Source organism: Abramis brama (genome assembly GCF_963993115.1).
Source record: "Abramis brama genome assembly, chromosome: 16".
Classification (NCBI taxonomy): domain Eukaryota; kingdom Metazoa; phylum Chordata; class Actinopteri; order Cypriniformes; family Leuciscidae; genus Abramis; species Abramis brama.
The window spans coordinates 8,327,379-8,344,631 of NC_139978.1; the positions used below are offsets into that span (position 1 = coordinate 8,327,379).

The 17,253-nt window shown below is 39.5% G+C and overlaps 1 pseudogene across 1 annotated transcript; it reads right to left on the minus strand.

The window, feature by feature from the left end:
- Positions 1–10,794: 10,794 nt before the first annotated feature.
- On the minus strand, positions 10,795–16,431 carry LOC311066429 (taste receptor type 1 member 1-like; annotated as a pseudogene). The gene is made up of 7 exons: positions 16,271–16,431; positions 15,846–16,143; positions 15,126–15,700; positions 14,782–14,874; positions 14,179–14,306; positions 12,441–12,561; positions 10,795–10,802 (listed from the first exon to the last, which is right to left on the minus strand). The product of its transcript is annotated as a taste receptor type 1 member 1-like (transcript).
- Between the last annotated feature and the right edge of the window lie 822 nt (positions 16,432–17,253).

Consider the following 17,253-nt stretch of genomic DNA (forward strand, 5'->3'; position numbering starts at 1 on the left):
ACTGACTGCAATGGCTGTAAGGTTGGGGACCTAGCTACATGGTGGCCTGATAAGGTCAACCGCCTGACAGTGGTCAATTCTATTCGGCTAATCGGGGCTAGCTTCCAGAGAGGCCCACTGAAGCCAATTGCCTGTTGACGCTCAGGGTCAGGGAGGCCTTTCTAAGGTCAACGCCTGACCATCAACACCACTGTTTGTATACCCCGTCACTCAAGATTCACTTAGAAAATTGAGAAGCCTACTAGGCCTGAAGCAAGTCAGTGCTGTCAGCCAAATTCATACTGCTGGGGACTCGTCATCAGTGAGGCCTGGTTGGGCCTACTAGCTGATAGCCAGTGTATTCTGCTACCCACATATACTGTTGGGAACCATACTACACCAACACAAATATTGAGGCCACCCACAGGAGGCCTAATAAGGCTAGCTACCTGGTCGCAGCTAAAATGTATGTCCCATAATGTAAGGACTCCCTTCCGGGGAGGCCTGTTTAAGGCCTACTACCCATCAGTGAGTCTACTGCCCGAACTACTAAGGCCAACCACCTGAGGTAAGCTGGCCTACCGCGCTCTCTTGGGGGCTGCCCAGTCAAGGAGGCCTGCTGAGGCCTACTATCTACCGGTGCAGCCTTCGTTGGCAGATAAGCTGTTTACACAGCGCCTACAGCATCCTGTACTCCGCAAAAAACACAGCACCCTTTAAGCAAGGGGAGTACAACATACACCACTCTGCCTCAACAGAGGCCCCAAAGTCAGGGGCCTACCATCTGTATGCATGGGCATCAGCTCATGGCAATGCTCTGGCTTCATGGGAGCGTACTTCAAAAACCAAAAAGAAGTGAAGGTTAGAACTTTCCGCTCGACCCGGGCCATAATGGTACGAGGTAGGATAATACAGAACTGAAAATGAAGTACTCAGACCTACCCTGTATCACAGGGGAATACTACCACCTCACCCTGAGATTTAACAGAGTGCGGACCCGCCAGCGGCTCTAGAGGTGACAGAAATTGTATCTGGGCCCAGCCGAGGGGAGTGGGGCTTGCTTATAAGCCACCCACCTACAACCTGACACTCGAGCAGTAGCTCAGCGAGGTGAGTGGAGCCTATTCTGGCGGCCCAAATTCATATGCTAGATCTGCACAGCGGGGTCGGGCAGACAAAACCCAGTCTCTTCGTGAGGCGAAAGACGGCCTAACCCTGCTCAAGAAAGACCCATTGTACCGGGAAGGCCTTATTAAGGCCTAACCCAGGGTCTTTATAAATCATGCCTCTGCATCAAGCTGCATTACTCTTCTCGCCCCAGAATGCAGAGAAGAGGGCGGGCCTTGGCCTAACGACTCCCATGGGAGGAGGCTGTCATATAGGGATGCTAAAAACCTACATTCACAAAGTCAAGGGCAGAGGCAGAAATGCTTTAGCAGAACGCCTCCACTAGGCAGACGCAGCCTTTTAATACCATATTAGTAATAGCCTTACTATTGTTAGTGTTATTGTTACTATTATTATTATTATTATTATTCCTTGTCATCCGGCCTCCCCCTCATTCCTGATGAAAAGTCTAATTGCAGTTATTATTGCTAATACTATTAGTATTATTGAATTATTATATAATATTATAATTTCTTCCTCATCGTCAAGTTATTATTTTTACTAATATTATCTTCATCAATATTGTTACGTCCCGTATGGTCCTGTATTGGGGTTATTATTTGTGGTCCCTGTTTTTTTTGTTTTTTTTTGTGCTCTCTCTCTCTCTCTAGGTATGTGCCGGTGCTGTGACGTCAATCTCGCAGCTGTGGCTGGTTGCTGCTAATCAGCTGCAGGGATAAAGCCCTCAGGGCTGGAGTGAGGGAAAGAAGAGTCTGATCGTGTTGGCGTCGTGTCAGTGTGTGCTGTGCTGTGATCGACTGTCGAATCGTGTTGGCGGCGTGTCAACCTGTAGCTAATGTATTTGGGGGGGATATAATATTCATAAACTGGTTTCTACAAAGAACCCATTTGAGGCACAAGCTTCTGAAATGTTATGACCATGTTAAGAGTAAAAAAAACACACAATTGTTCACTTTTTAGACATGTTACTTTTGTGATTAGTAATTAATTGGTTATTCTTTCTTAGTTCACAAGTAGTTCTCAATGAGGATATATTTCTTTAGTAATAATCAAATACCTACCAAGGAACTACCTTTGTACTAAATTAGCTATTACTTACTGCTTAGTTAATATTGCTTCCATATTAGTTAATAGTATTAAGTTTGGTGTTAATGCAGTACTACCTATTATTTCCTGCATAGCTACTTGTTAACTACTGACCATTATTCTAAAGTGTTACCGAAATGGTATCTGCGAGGATTTCCAGTCAGGATTTAGACCGTACCATAGTACTGAGACAGCTCTCATTAGAGTCACAAATGATTTGCTCTTATTATTCGATCAGGGTTGTATCTCTCTATTAGTGTTACTCAATCTTAATGCTGCATTTGATACTATTGACCACAACATTCTTTTAAATAGACTCGAAAATGATGTTGGCATTAGTGGAATTGCATTAGCATGGTTTAAATCATAATTATCTGACCGTTATCAGTTTGTAGCAGTAAATGAAGGAATGTCTTATCGATCACAAGTTCAGTATGGAGGACCACAAGGCTCAGACCGTTGCTGTTCACTCTGTACATGCTACCCTTGGGAGATATCATTAGGAAGCATGAGATTAGTTTTCACTGTTTTGCCGATGATACTCAGCTCTATATCTCTTAGCGCCCCGACGAAACTTGCCAATTCAAGAAATTAACGGAATGCATATAGCTGATATAAAAATTTGGATGACTAGTAATTTCCTATTACTTAATTCTGAAAAAAACAGAGTTTCTAATGATTGGACCAAAAACCTCTGCACATACTAATCCAGAAAACTGTCTAACAATTGATGGCTGCTCTGTCAAGTCTTCGTCGTTGGTTAGGAACCTGGGTGTGCTCTTTGATACCAATCTTTCATTTGAAAGCCACGTTTCTAGCATCTGTAAAACCGCATTCTTCCATCTTAAATATATTTCTAAATTATGACATTTGCTTTCAATGAAAAATGTGGTTGCTGGTGGTAGACTGCTGGCTGCTGTTTTCCTATTTAGTACCAAAACTCTGGAACAGTCTTCCTAACATTGTCCGGGAAGCAGACACACTCTGTCAGTTTAAATCTAGACATAAAACACATCTCTTTAACCTGGCATACACATAGAAAATTATACATTCCTATTATTCAAATCAGTTAAATGATTATTAGGCTGCATAAATTACGTCAGCCGGAACCGGGAACACTTCCTATAACACCCGATGTACCCGTTACATCATAAGAAGAATGGCATCTACGTTAATGTTAGTCTTTCTGCTTATTCCGAGGTTCATTGTAATCAGCTGGATCCAGGCCGTATCCAGATCAGATGTGCTCCTAGACACGACCACAATGCATGATGTAATCAGCCGGATCTGGGCCGTATCCAGACCAGATGGAGGACCTGCGCCTAGACACGACCACAACGCATCCCTGAAGTGTCAGCTGAGAATGTGTCAACTAGACTCTCCTTTGCTTTAGGCAGAGAAGGATTAGCTTTACGTGCTAGTTATTTCTGTTTATCCTCTGTTCTTGTCGGCAGGGAAGTTAAGTGTGAAGTGTTGGTAAATTGGAAAGTTTACAAGTGTACCCTCTGTTGAACAGATACGTTTTTAGGGTTTGTTTGTGTTGTAACAAAGAAACTCACAAAATGGTTAGAAAGAATGCTAGGCTGATTCCAACAACTGAGAAAGCTGGACTAGCTACACCTTTATGGACAGACAGTGAGTTCAAGTCTTTGTTACGCATGGACGCATGGACTCCATAGTGACTGAGTCAGTCAGATTGAATTTGACAAAGAAATTTGGCATTCACCCAGAAAAAGTATGGTCTATTGAAGATTGCAAGAAGGTGTTGGGTGCATGTATCAGGAAGAAAAACATAAAAGGCATAATCTGCTGCCACAGAGAATTTAGCTTATCCATTGTACAAGAACAAGCTCGTTGTATTGATAAGTTAAAAGAACAGAACAAACAATTGCACACTCAAGTGTCCTGTCTCATAGACAAGGTGGGCCATAACAAAGCCTCAACCAAATGTGACTCAGAAGACCAACAGTTAGATGAAAGCTATCCTGATTTACAGTCTTTTTATAGAATAGAGGACAATGTCAATGTAAATGCAGTTGAAGTGTGTGGAGCAAGACAAAAGGCTCAGAATAGGGGAAAAGGGGTTGATCCAGTTCCATCTGCAACCCCCATACAAGCAGTCAAAACATCTTTAGGTCCTAAAGATATAGAGAGACTTGCTGAAAGTTTGCCATCGGTGCAAATAAATTTTTCTGAGTTTAGGAGAGAGCTGTCCAAAAAGATGCGGCTTCATGACATGTCTCTAGCTGAAGTCACCCAGCTAATATCACAGATATTGACTGAATCAGAATTCAATGATTTTGAAAGTGCTGTAAACAATTCTGAGTTTCAAAATGCCAGAAAAGATTAATTGAGAGAGGGAGTTCTGAGAGTGTTAAAGAACATTGTTGGACCAAAAGTGGACTGGTCAAAGATCACTAGTTGTGTACAGAAGAAGGGTGAAACTGTATGTGAGTACACAGAAAGATTTTGCCAGACCGCTGCAGCTTACAGCAGGATTGCTGACACTTCAGAGAAGGTGCTAGATGATAATGGTCCCCTAGTTCGCACATGGTTTGATGGTCTTTTGTCAGAACATAGAAATGCATTGCCTTTATTAGAATTAACAACTTGGACAGTTTAGCTACTTGGGAAAGAGACTCTGATGTCAAGGCAGGAGTAAAAATTGCAGCAGCATCCTTTAAGGTCAACACAGAGAATCAACAGAAACTCAAATGTCCTAAGAGAGAGGGCAGCTGTAATTACTGTGGTAAACTTGGGCATTGGATGAAAGAGTGTAGGAAAAACAAAAAGAACTTGAGAGAAGTTAACAAGCTTACTCAGCTTCTACTCAGCCTGCTTGCTACTCTGAAGCAGCCCCTCCCCTCGTCATTAAACTCGTGGGGCGACTTGATAAGGTGTTAAACCATTTAGGCTGCGAGTGCTTAATTTCCCCAGAAACAACAACAAAGATGAAAGACTGATTTTTGTTTAATGACCTCCGCATAAAGCTTTTTCACACAAAACACGTCGTCAAAATTTTAAATCAATATATTGTCTTATCTGAATGAGCAGTCAGGGTGATTTTCACATAGTTTTAGAGCAAATATTCTAGGCTACGTGATACAATTTTCAAAAGTCTTGTGAAGAAATAATCAGTATGGGTTTCATGGCCTTATTTCAGTGAGAATTTTTTTTTGTATTTTCACAAACCATGCTTAAATGTCATTATCTCAAAACTACAAACTTTTACATACATGCTGCTGATATATTATCGTAGCAGTGTTTGTGCTGAATACAGTGTAATTAGACTTTAGCCATGAAAATGTCACAAGTAACAGAAATAACCAGAAATGTCAGAGCATGTCAGAACACCTCCAGGGCCCAGAAAACAGTTCAGACCTCAGAGGGTTAATAGAACAAAAGGAAAGTGACTGTCTGAGCCTTCCTTTGGGGGACCCTGGTTAAGTAGACTCGCAGCCTTAAATGTTATACCACAGAATATTCCAGTCAGAACTGGGCCCTCATTAAATTATTGAATAATTTTAAAAAATTATAAAAAAATAGGCCTATTTGTGGAAAAAACATGTAATATTTGAGTTACATAAAAGCTTTATATTTGTTTTCTTTCTAACTGTCCTTGAAATAGTGGTCCAGAATGGTTTGGCCACTGATCAAAATTTTATGTTGTCATTTAATTTTAAGTTCAGTACGCTCAAAATGTCCGGTCAGCACAAGTCCGGTGCTCAGAAAAGTAAAGAAAAGAGAAGAAGAGAAGAAGAAAATAGAGGCCTGGGAGATTTTCTAAACAAATATAAATAAATAAAAAGCGGTGACGGTGAAGCTGGAACTAGTAAAGTCAACGTAGAGCAAGGTAAGAAACAGCACAGCAAACGCTTACGAGCATTGTCAGGAGTTTTCCTGCATTGAAATTTTTTTGGCGGCCGCCAAAGCAAATTTTTGTCCCGCCAAAGACTTATTTGATCGGTGAGTTATGTAGAATAGAATGACTGCTGCGCCTGACAGGGCGATAACGAGCAGAGAGAGCTCCGGCCGCGCGAGCACTCTCATGTCTTCAAACAACACGTCGAGCACTGTCTTGCTCTCTCTCCCTCGCGCATATTAATCAAAGTCAATTGACACGATAGTAAAAGGTCGGAAGACCGCAGTTTCACGTGGAGCATTTGGAGATTTCTCTTGAATTACCGCGGGGTGTGAATTGTGCTATAAAAAAAACAACTTTGCCTTATCTTCTCTAAAAAGCGTGCCGCCCATTCAGCTGACATAAACCACAATTTCAGTAAACGAAAAAACCTATCCAGTGATGAAATGTTTTCTGTGTTGACACAAATCTTGTGCAAAGTCCTAAACTGCCGAGATAATCACACAATGCGTGCTGTAGGCCTCACGTCCACTAATGACACGTCCGATACGCATAATACGAATGATTCCTTTGAACCATTCACTTTAATGAAGGGTTAAAACAACTGATCTGTCCAACACTGAATTGGTGTATAAAAAATAAAATAAATAAATAAATAAATAAAATTAAATTAAATTAAATTAAATTAAATAAATAAATAAATAAATAAATAAATAAATAAATAAATAAATAAATAAATAAATATCGGTAACACTTTACAATAATCTTCCATTTATTAAACTCTAGTTAACATACTATTAATAAACTGCACTTCTACGGCATTGTTAATATCAATTTTAATTTTAATATTCAGGCTACTAATAGCCTACATTCTTGAAATCAAAAGTTGTATTTGTTAACATATAGAGGAAGAGCAAGAGATCTGGGCGCAGGGGCAAAGAGTATAGAAGTACCAAGAGGCGAAACTCCGTTGCAGTTTTTACAACAATCGCTAGATGGCGCTGCTGTTGCGCTGTCGCCATTTTGGACTGAACCAACGGCTTTACCGTTAGCACAACTACCGTATACAGCATTAACATTATGTCTGGAAATAATTGGAAACAAAGAAAACAGTGTTCTGCCATCAACTGCAACAACTACCAGTGTACAACCAATCAACTAGCATTTCATAGATTCCCCAAAGATCCAGAGAGGTAAAGTAGAAAATGTTTTTATTAACGTTAAAGTGAGCTAACGTCAACGATAACAGGTGCTGTAACGTTAATGTAAGCTATCCCATAACCACAGTAATAGTTTGCTAATGTTATGTATTTGGTTGAAATTGAGTCAAGACTCGAAATGGGCTTTTTAAATCGCATATTTTCAGAGATATATGAACACCTAACCTGGCAAATTGACCGCTTTATTAATTCATTGTTATCACTAAATTAATCTTTTAACTGTCTGCTATAGAGATATTAAAAACTAGAAACTGCTATTTAGTTCCCTTAACCGCTTTTGAATTGGAACCGGTATCGTTCAATTCTATGACAGCTGTGTTGCATTCAGTCCAAGATGGCAGAGCTGCAGCTCTGCGCATGGGTGCGTTTGTTGCAATGGAACGTTCTATTGAGTTTCGCCTCTTGGTTCTTCTATACTCTTTGGCGGGGGGGCCCCATCTAAGATTATCTCGTCCCGGGCCCAGGCAAGACTGTCAGCTGGCCTGGCCATAGGTGTTGAATCAATTAAGAAGATTAAATCAAGCAACCCAGCAATGTTAATTTCGTTAACGAAAACTATGACGAAAAATGTTCGTTGACGACCTTTTTTCCCCTGACTAAGACAAGACGACGAGAGACGACACCCACGTCATTAAACGATAACTGTGACTATATCAACACATGCAGTATCGTTGACGAAAAAAGACGAGACTGAAATGTGTTTAAACATTTTTTTAAACTTAACCAAAACCACTTGTTTGTGTCAAATAAAGGAGACGACAACACATTGACTGTTTTTTTTTACGAGCGTTCATGCTTACGGTTGCCAGATTTTAATAATTAAATCCCCAGACAGAGCTTTTCTGTTAAAAGAACACGTTTTCTACCCGGTCTTTTCAATAGTATCTGGCAACCATGCGCGCGCGCTCTCGACACTGCTGAAGAACCGCGGATGATCTGAAAACAACACAGACAAGTAAGTTAAGCTGGAGTTTAGCGATCTTCATTTGAGATTTTCTACTTAAATTAAAGTGTCTTTCAGTCGGTCTGTGTTCTGCCACGAGCCGTTTGCGCTATCTGTGCTACTAAATCTGCGATCAAAATATAGGCTGATATCCAGTGTTTTTAATGTCAATCATATTATACGAGGAAGAATGCAATGTTTCCTTAATATCCACACGATTTCAAATGAGACATTAATTTTATACAACAGTTCAACAAACAGAAGGGTAACATTAAATGATTTACTACATTTAAAACAGTCATAGGCTTATTGCTCTATTTTGCAACGAAAGCCACAGCAGAACTGCAGCACACAGCGGTGATTCGTGAACGATTCTGTGGCTTAGAATGAATCGTGAGATTCAATGACCCGTTCATAAAAATAGCAGCGTGCTTCCTTACTGAATGAATGACTCCATGACTCACTCATAAAGACAGTGACTTACTACTGGCTTTAATTTAATATTTTAAAATTACCGGTATCACTAAGTTTTTACCATCATTGCATATTTATTGAACATTGTTTAATTTAAAAATATATAAAAAATATTGTCCCTTAATGGAAAAAGTGTGACTGCAGTCTAAGTGGAAGAGAGGGGGTACCAGGGGGTAGGGCACTCTAAAAACCACTGAACTAAGGAAAAGGGGTATGTAGAATTGCACAAGTGCTACTGCTAAAGAGTGCAATGTCAATACAGCCTGTTACCTTAATTTACATTTCTCATAAGCTTAATTGAATTGGTCTAGAGATAAAAAATTAGGACATTTTTTGTCTAAAGACTACATATAAATAGCTACCAAATTAATGTCGGTAACTGCAGTTTGACTAAAAGTTGACAAAAAACGCAACGACTTTTCGTCAACTAAAACTAGACTAAAACTATGAAATACAAAATGACTAAAATGTGACTAAGACCAATAAGTATTTTCGTCTCAAGATGAAAACTAAGACTAAATCAAAAATGGCTGCCAAAATTAACACTGCAACCCAGGTGTCGGACATTAACCTTTTTATCTGTATGGACCTCCTGAACAGTGTCATGGTCCAAGTTAAGCTATGATCATGTGAGGGTATGGGTGATACTGTCAGGCTGATTGGATCAGTTGAATGATAGTGTTATGCTGATTCTTGATTGAATCAACTCATCCCTCTGCTTTGTTTTGAGTTGTCTCCACCTCCAAAAGTCCCTCCTCCTTGTAAATGTATAAAAACTATACTGTATAGAACTCAGTTAGACTTTGGTGACTGCAGCTACCGACAGCTCGTGTTCTCAATAAAGAATCCTGCTGAAGAAAGAACCAAGTCTCCTGGTCTTCGATTCTGAGTTTCCAACAGTGTCCAAGAATCCTTCCTCCTGAAGCCAGCAACTTTCTATGGTTGAGTACGCACATAACTCCTTACCAGTGTCATCCATGGGACTCTCTCCATTTGAATGTAGTCTTGGGTACCAGCCACCAATTTTTCCGAGTCTGGAATCCGAAGTCGCAGTCCCCTCCGCTCACGCCTTCGTCCAGAGTTGTCACTGCACGTGGGACAGAGCCTGTGAAATTGCCACCGGTCAAAGCCTCCCGTATACGTTGTGGGTCAAAAAGTGTGGCTTTCAACCAAGAATATTCCACTCCACTCCAAGTTAACTCCTAAATTCATCGGCCCGTTCACTGTCACCAAGATCTTTAGTCCGGTGGCAGTCTGACTCAAACTCCCTCCAGCGTACAGGACAATTCATCCCGTTTTTCATGTCTCCAAATTAAAGCCTGTATTTCATTCTCACCTTAATCCTCTGACCCCGGTTCCCCCACCGCCGCGACTCATAGACGGGGAACCCACATATTCGGTCAATCTTATTCTGGACTCGAGACGAGGGGACGCGGATTTCAGTACCTGGTGGACTGGGAAGGTTACGGTCCGGAGGAGATAAGTTGGGTTCCTGCTAGGGACATTCTGGATCACTCCCTTATTGATGATTACAATCAACAGGTAAGTTCTTCTGGGAGCGCCAGGAGGCACTCCTAGGGGGAGGTGTACTGTCATGGTTTATGAATTCGCTGTCTCCTTTCTTGTCTTATGTTATGTGTGTGTGTGTGCATGTGGGCGTGGTTGCTGATCACTGCCGCTGATCAGCGCGCCAGCTGCAGCTGATCAGCGAACCCTTTTTAGTCTCACTGTTGTCACCTTGACTTTGTCAGATCGTTGTGGATGTTCACGCGTGTTGTTTCCTGCCTGTCTCCTGTTCCCGTATGTCCTCCGTGTTCAGCACTCCTGGTTCTTCACGCTGTCTACTTCCTGGTCTCCAATCCCTGTGTCATCTCCGCTATTCTCTGGACTTTATCATCATCACCATCACCGGAGAGATCGGGTTGTCCTCAGCGTCCCTGTGCTGCCAAGGGCTTCATACCGGACAATTGCACACCATCACTCTCCCAGCATCTGACCAGCTCTCAATAAACATATCTTTCATTTTGCAATTGAATCTTCTGATTATTTCCTAACACTTGGGGGGTGGACTCATTTAAAGTAATGTAATCGTCTGGTTTTAGCTAGGTTTCTGTCAAACACAGCACATCTAGGTTATAATCTGTGATCATATCATTAACAATAAGTGCTTTTGAAGTAAAGGATCGAATATTCAGCAACCCAAGCTTTTATCATTTGTTCATTTGTATTATATCTGTTTTTTATTTGTTGAACATCAATTACATTTTTACCCTTAAATAGGTTTGGGAGTTTTTTTTGTATTTCCTAATTCGGGGATCAGACACAGTCTCTATATGATGATATCTACTGTAGGTGAAAGAGTCTCTATGTTATGGGATTTATCTGACCTCAGTGATGTGTGAGAGCTAGCAGACGGTCGGTTTAGCCAGTCTGTCTGCTTCCTGACCTGAGCCCCAATTCATGTTTGAGCTCTAAGGATATGTGCCATATTACTAGAGAGAAGAGCAGCACCAGAAAGAATGAATACCATCTCTTTTCAACAGGTCAGGTCTGCCCCAAAAACTTTTCCAATTGTCTATTAATTCTATATTATAGAATAATTCTATATTCTATTAGTGCGGACACCACTCAGACAGCCAGCCACTGGGTGAGGACAGTCTACTAAGTATCTCATCACTCCGGCGAACAGGAAGGGGCCCAGAGCAAATTACAGTGCCTAACATCGATGTATGTATTTTCTACCGGGTGTTCAAAAATACGTAAATAGTTTTGTGTTTTATACTGTGTAGGTCTCGGGCTAACTCACGTTACTACTGTCTTCCTGAAATACTTCTGCTAATCAGCAGTGTGACCCTATTACCTGAAATTGTGTCCATTAATGCAGATTGTCTGTTGTTCTTTCTACTTTGAGTAATGATGAAAAGGATGTAGCAAGATTTGTTTTACAAACTTTGTTACATCAGTCATTCGCGTAATGTACACACTGTTACTGATACAGTAAATGATACAGTTCCCGCATATGCACTGCTATAAATTAGCTATAAATGCTGTAAACGGTAGACAAATCACCACAGACTGGGACATCTGGCCAATCAGAGCAGAGTAGGCTCGCAGAAAGGAGGGGTTTAGAGAGACTGAGTCTTTGGATGAGTCTTTTGAGAATCATTGGAAAATGTGGTGATGTGCAATGTATATTATGAGAAAATGAAAGTGATTTTTGGCCTTTGATGCATGTAAACCTGTTGTGGGAGACCTCCAAAAAAACAGACCTCAGTAATTTTTGTGATAGGCTAATATATATCCAGTGTGGGTTTAAAAGATGTGAAGAAGATATGACATTTCCATGATGTTTTGTGCATTCAATGGACATAATGATTTTTATACTGTACAAACTGTATATTCTACCCCCTAAACCTAACCATCAGAAAATGTTTTAATATGATCTATAAGCATCTTAGTATGATTTATAAGCAGTTTTCCTCATGGGGACCAAAAATGGCCTCACAAGGAGAAGGATTTTTGATATTGCCATCAGTCCTCATAATGTAGGGTTTACCAGGATCACACACACTCACACATCCTTTTTAAACATTGTGGTTTTGATCATTGTTTTGTGAGATTACGTCTAAAAATGAGTTTTAAAAATGTAGCACTAAAACAATTTTTTTTTTTTTTTTTAAACCTGTAAATTCGAACTGAATGTAATGTTTATAAACATTTAATTTTTGGAAACTTAATTTGTACTTACGAGAATAATCCACATAGCTGTTACGTGGGCATTTTTTACATGTAAAACAGCGACTATGAAAACTGCTAGGTTGCCTTGAAAATCCCTCCTTGCACTCAGCAGAGCAGTTTGCGAAAGGAACCTTTAAAGAATAAGAAAATTTGTTATTAATGTTAAAGTTTTTCTCAACTGATTTTACACATTTTTCTAAACTGTGTCCGTATTCTTAAACAATTAACTCATCTGAACACAAATTACATAATTCCCTTAAACACCCCCAAATATTGCTTCCAAACAGATCTTTGGTTACAGTTTAGTTAAATTTTTGCCTGTTACAGTGTAATTATACATTTAATGAGTAATATTAATTAATGTACTTGCTAGGGGTTCTCAACCCTGGTCCTCGAGGGAACTTTCCTGCAGAGTTTAGTTAGCCTGGCAAGCCAGACCTACATCAAGATGTTAGGTCTGGCAACTCACCATAGATACGGCTCAATCCGAGGGGCAGGATAAACGGCTGTCTTTCCAATTCCCTCTGCACGCAATAGGACAGCGCTTCAACCAACCAGAGCGTTTTCCCAACAGCGGAGCTAACGTTAGTTCATAGATTCAACTTTTGAATCTGGCCGGCAAAACTACGAACACATCTTCCTTTTTTTAAGAATGACTTAAGTGCCGTTCTTTGCTCTTTTCTCAAAGAAAAACTTAACTCCAAGTCCTCCAGTCCCCAAAGCCTATTCGAAAGACTGTTCTCCAGCAGCCGCCATTCTTTGTTTTCAAGTAACAGGGAACCGTCGCAACTCTGTCGTCATTATGTTAAGCCCGCCCCGCCTACTCTATACACGATGTGATTGGCCTGACCCAATTTAGGTTTTTGCAGCTCGAAAGTCAATGGAGAGTTGCTAGACTACCCTGGCTGCAAAATACATTTTGCTGCCGCTAGGGTGCGTCTAGATTTCTAGGCTAGAGTTTAGCTCCAACCTTGATCAAACTCACCTGTCTGTAGCTTTCTAGTAATCCTGAAGAGCTTAAAGGAGAACTCCGGTCAATTTTAACTTTGAGCTCATTTTTTTGGTAAATTTGGAGTGCTGTCAATACAGAGAACGACAAAAATCGGTGTTGCCTACACCGTGTTATCCTCTTTTTAAAATTTGCACCCTGTTGACTTCAATGGGGCAAGTTTTAAACCTGCTTTTAGCCTCTTAACATCCTTGATGTGTCATTACAAGTGCACAGCCAATGTGAGTGATTCCTTCAGATTGAACACGGGTGAATCTGACTGCAGTAGATGTGAAAGATATGAATAAAAATTATGTTATAACACGGTGTAGGCAACACCGATTTTTGTCGTTGTTCTCTGTATTGACAGCACTCCAAATTTACAAAAAATTGACCGGAGTTCTCCTTTAATTAGCTGGTTCAGGTGTGTTTGATTAGGGTTGGAGCTGAACTCTGCAGGACAGTGGCTATTTGAGGACCAGGGTTGAGAGCGCCTGTGCCCAGTGCTATAGGGTTAGAGTAGGATTAGGGTTTGGTTTATGGTTGCATGTAATTATGCATAATTTATAGTTATTAATATAGTAATTACATGTAACGTGTAACAAGGAAACATTAAAATAAAGTTTTACCAGCTTTATAAAAAATGAATTAACAGAGAACAATCTAATTGTCTTGATGTCAATATTTAAAATTTGATTGAGAAAAACTGGAATCTATAAATCTAAATGTTTAGATAAAGGCTCAGCAAATTAAGACTTACAGAACCGTTGTTATTCCAGGGCAGGAGAGAGTAAAAGTTATGTTAATTGTAAAAGTCAGTTCTGAATATATATCATATGTGCCCACCATCTCAAACTGTGGAGGATTTCCATCAGTGTGCCAGTGTAACGATCACCAGCTGGAGTGCCTCTGAGAGTCACCAGAGGGCACTCCACACCAGACTGATCACTTCACAAAACTACAATTCCCATAATGCTTCATACATGGGACTGATTGCGCACTCACCTGCATCTCATTCAGACACTCCATATAAACCACACTCAAACAAAAGATCACTGCGAAGTATTGCATTGCCACGGACTGTAATCACTGAGCGTTTTCCCCTATTCTACTAATCTGTTTATCGACCTCGGATTGTTATCTCGTTTCTGTCTGTTTGCTGCCTGTCTCGACTTGGATTGATCTTGGATTATTGTCTCTTGCTGCCTGCCCTGAACTTCTGCCTGTGACCTGACTACTCTCTGTGTCTGTTCTCTGATCACCCTGTTTTGCTGTTGCCTGACCCTTGCCTGTTTTGACGTTCCTTCATTAAAAGCTGCAAATGGATCCTACTGAGTCTTCCAATTCATAACAGCCAGAGCACAACTGCATAATTGATGGGTGGATCATAATTATCATCATATTTCACCTGACGACCATTGAGTGGAAAATCCAACTTCTTAATTTCTCCCACAAGCTGTTGTGAGTTGTGGTGATTTTACCCCCATTATTTAACAAAAAAAGACAAAATATAATATTACTATAACTTAAAGAAATTAATATAAATATTGTTTTATTTAATTATTAAATTATTGTAAATATTGTAAATAATATAATATGCAATTTCATAAAAATATGAACAATATTTAATTAAATAAAACACTGTTACTTCAATAATGTAATTAATATATTGATCAACTTGTCATAAATTCAAATGAATTCTCTTACCATGTATGGCTTTACCACTGTGTTTTTGCGGCATCCATTCATGTCGCACTGCAGGACCTTATGTAATGCATGAGCTATGGTGTATATGGCAGCATAGATGGCAAAAGAGGATGTGGGTTTTTCATTTATAATCTCCTCTGCGGTCAACAATGTGCAGTAATCACAAACTTGATTACATGTCTTACTCTTACTCTGGGTGTCACTCTCTTCATTATGGGTGTCATCAGTTGATCTCCTGTCTTTATAGACAAATTCATTAAATCCAGGCAATGTCAACAATCTCTCCGAAATACCAACTATTGTGCCAATTTTCCCAATTCCTGGCTCTCTGGGAAGCTGTTGATTCATAGACCATGCTTGACTTGCAATCCATACTTTGTCTTGGATGTTGTTTGCTATGGCTGCTTTGATAATTTTGCTTGCATATTGTGGCATAGCAAAAACAACAATGACATTGATACCAAGCATATCAGTAATCATTTCTATCAGGTCTTTGTTGCTATAGGCATTGTTCTTACAAAAGCAGGATACTTAAGTTTGTTGCTTAATGCATAGCTAGAAGCTCCATAATTCACCTTTGAAACAGAAGACAACTAAATATTATAAACAATTCATTAGCATTTTACTGTATATATGGTAACTGTGTAGTTGTAAACAAAGGGCAGTAAGTAAGTGTGTAAGTATTTCATTATGCAAACTATAAAAAGAAGCTTAACTTACCATAGGTATAAGGTCCATTGTGAATAGTGGTGCAATAGTAATAGTTTGATTGCTTCCCAAGGGCCCTGTTAAAGCAATCACTTTAGGCTGATAGTTGTTCAGTTTTTCTTTAGGTTTTATTGATCCATTATTTGAGATAAAACTTAAGACTGAATGGAAATTTAATGTATTAGAACAATGGTCAAAAATTTCATAGCCCAAAGAAGCATTGGGCAGAAGAGTGGTGGAGTTATTAATCTCTTCAACAGCAAACCTCATAACTTGCAACATCTGATAGCCAGATTTTGAGGGACTGTGCCTTGAAAACATCAATGATGAAGTTAATAGCATGTCATTAAAGTTTCAGTTTATAAATGTGATTATTACGAAATGCTACTCTGATTTACAATACAGGCAACCCAGCTGATAAAAATGTCCTTCCTTACCTGAAACATTCAGTGGTCTCTGGGGAGAATTCATGTAAAGTGAAAAGGCCACCCAATAAGTAATCTCCTTCCAATCTGAACTCAGATTTTGAGCAAGAAACTTCGAAAAAGAAACAATTAGTAAAGCCAACAAGGAAAATGTAAATGCTACTGAGAGACATTGTTTAAGTTGGCCTGTTGGTCATAAAGCAGATGTGCAGTGGCTAGTCGTTTGAGAATCAGGCTTATATTCTACTCTTAATTTTCTTAAAACTCATTTTAATTTTCTTAAACCACTATATTCAGTGATACAAATGGCCATTTCCATATCTAATCTCAAAAAGCATATGTCAGTCAGTTATTAAATAGAGCATTACACCACAATGCTCATCATAAAAAACAAATTTTACAAGCCTGTGTGAAACAAACTGTACCCTTCTGAACTCTCAGCAGGGGTTTACAGTTGGATTAGAATCACTGAGGTTTAGAGGTGGTGAGCCGGAAAAAAAAATACTCTAGGATATGTATACATTAGAGATTTGATGCAACTTCTGTTGAGGTGAATACTGTGGTGTTACAAGTTATTTTTTTAGTATAAAAATAGTTCATGCTTAATGCTGAAAACATTGCTGAAATAGAAAATTAATTGATTTGAATGGCTAGCAACACTATGGCTGTTCACATATACTTTAGGCCTACATTTTTAAATTTGCTTAACCCAGTTCCTGGATAAATTAAATTTATTTTGCATATATGACATTAATCCAGATTTGTCAACCCACAAGTGTCACATTAAGACACTTGTGGGTTGACAAATCCCTAGACAAGTCACTAGACAACCCTCTTGGTTTGTGGAACGGTACAATGAAACCTGAGGCAGAATTGGTTTACTACAACACTTGGCATTTATTACACAACCCTGTATATATGTATACTCTGAATTAAATTGGGATTAACACCAAATACATACACATTTGACTGGAATGAATACTATAAAACAAAAG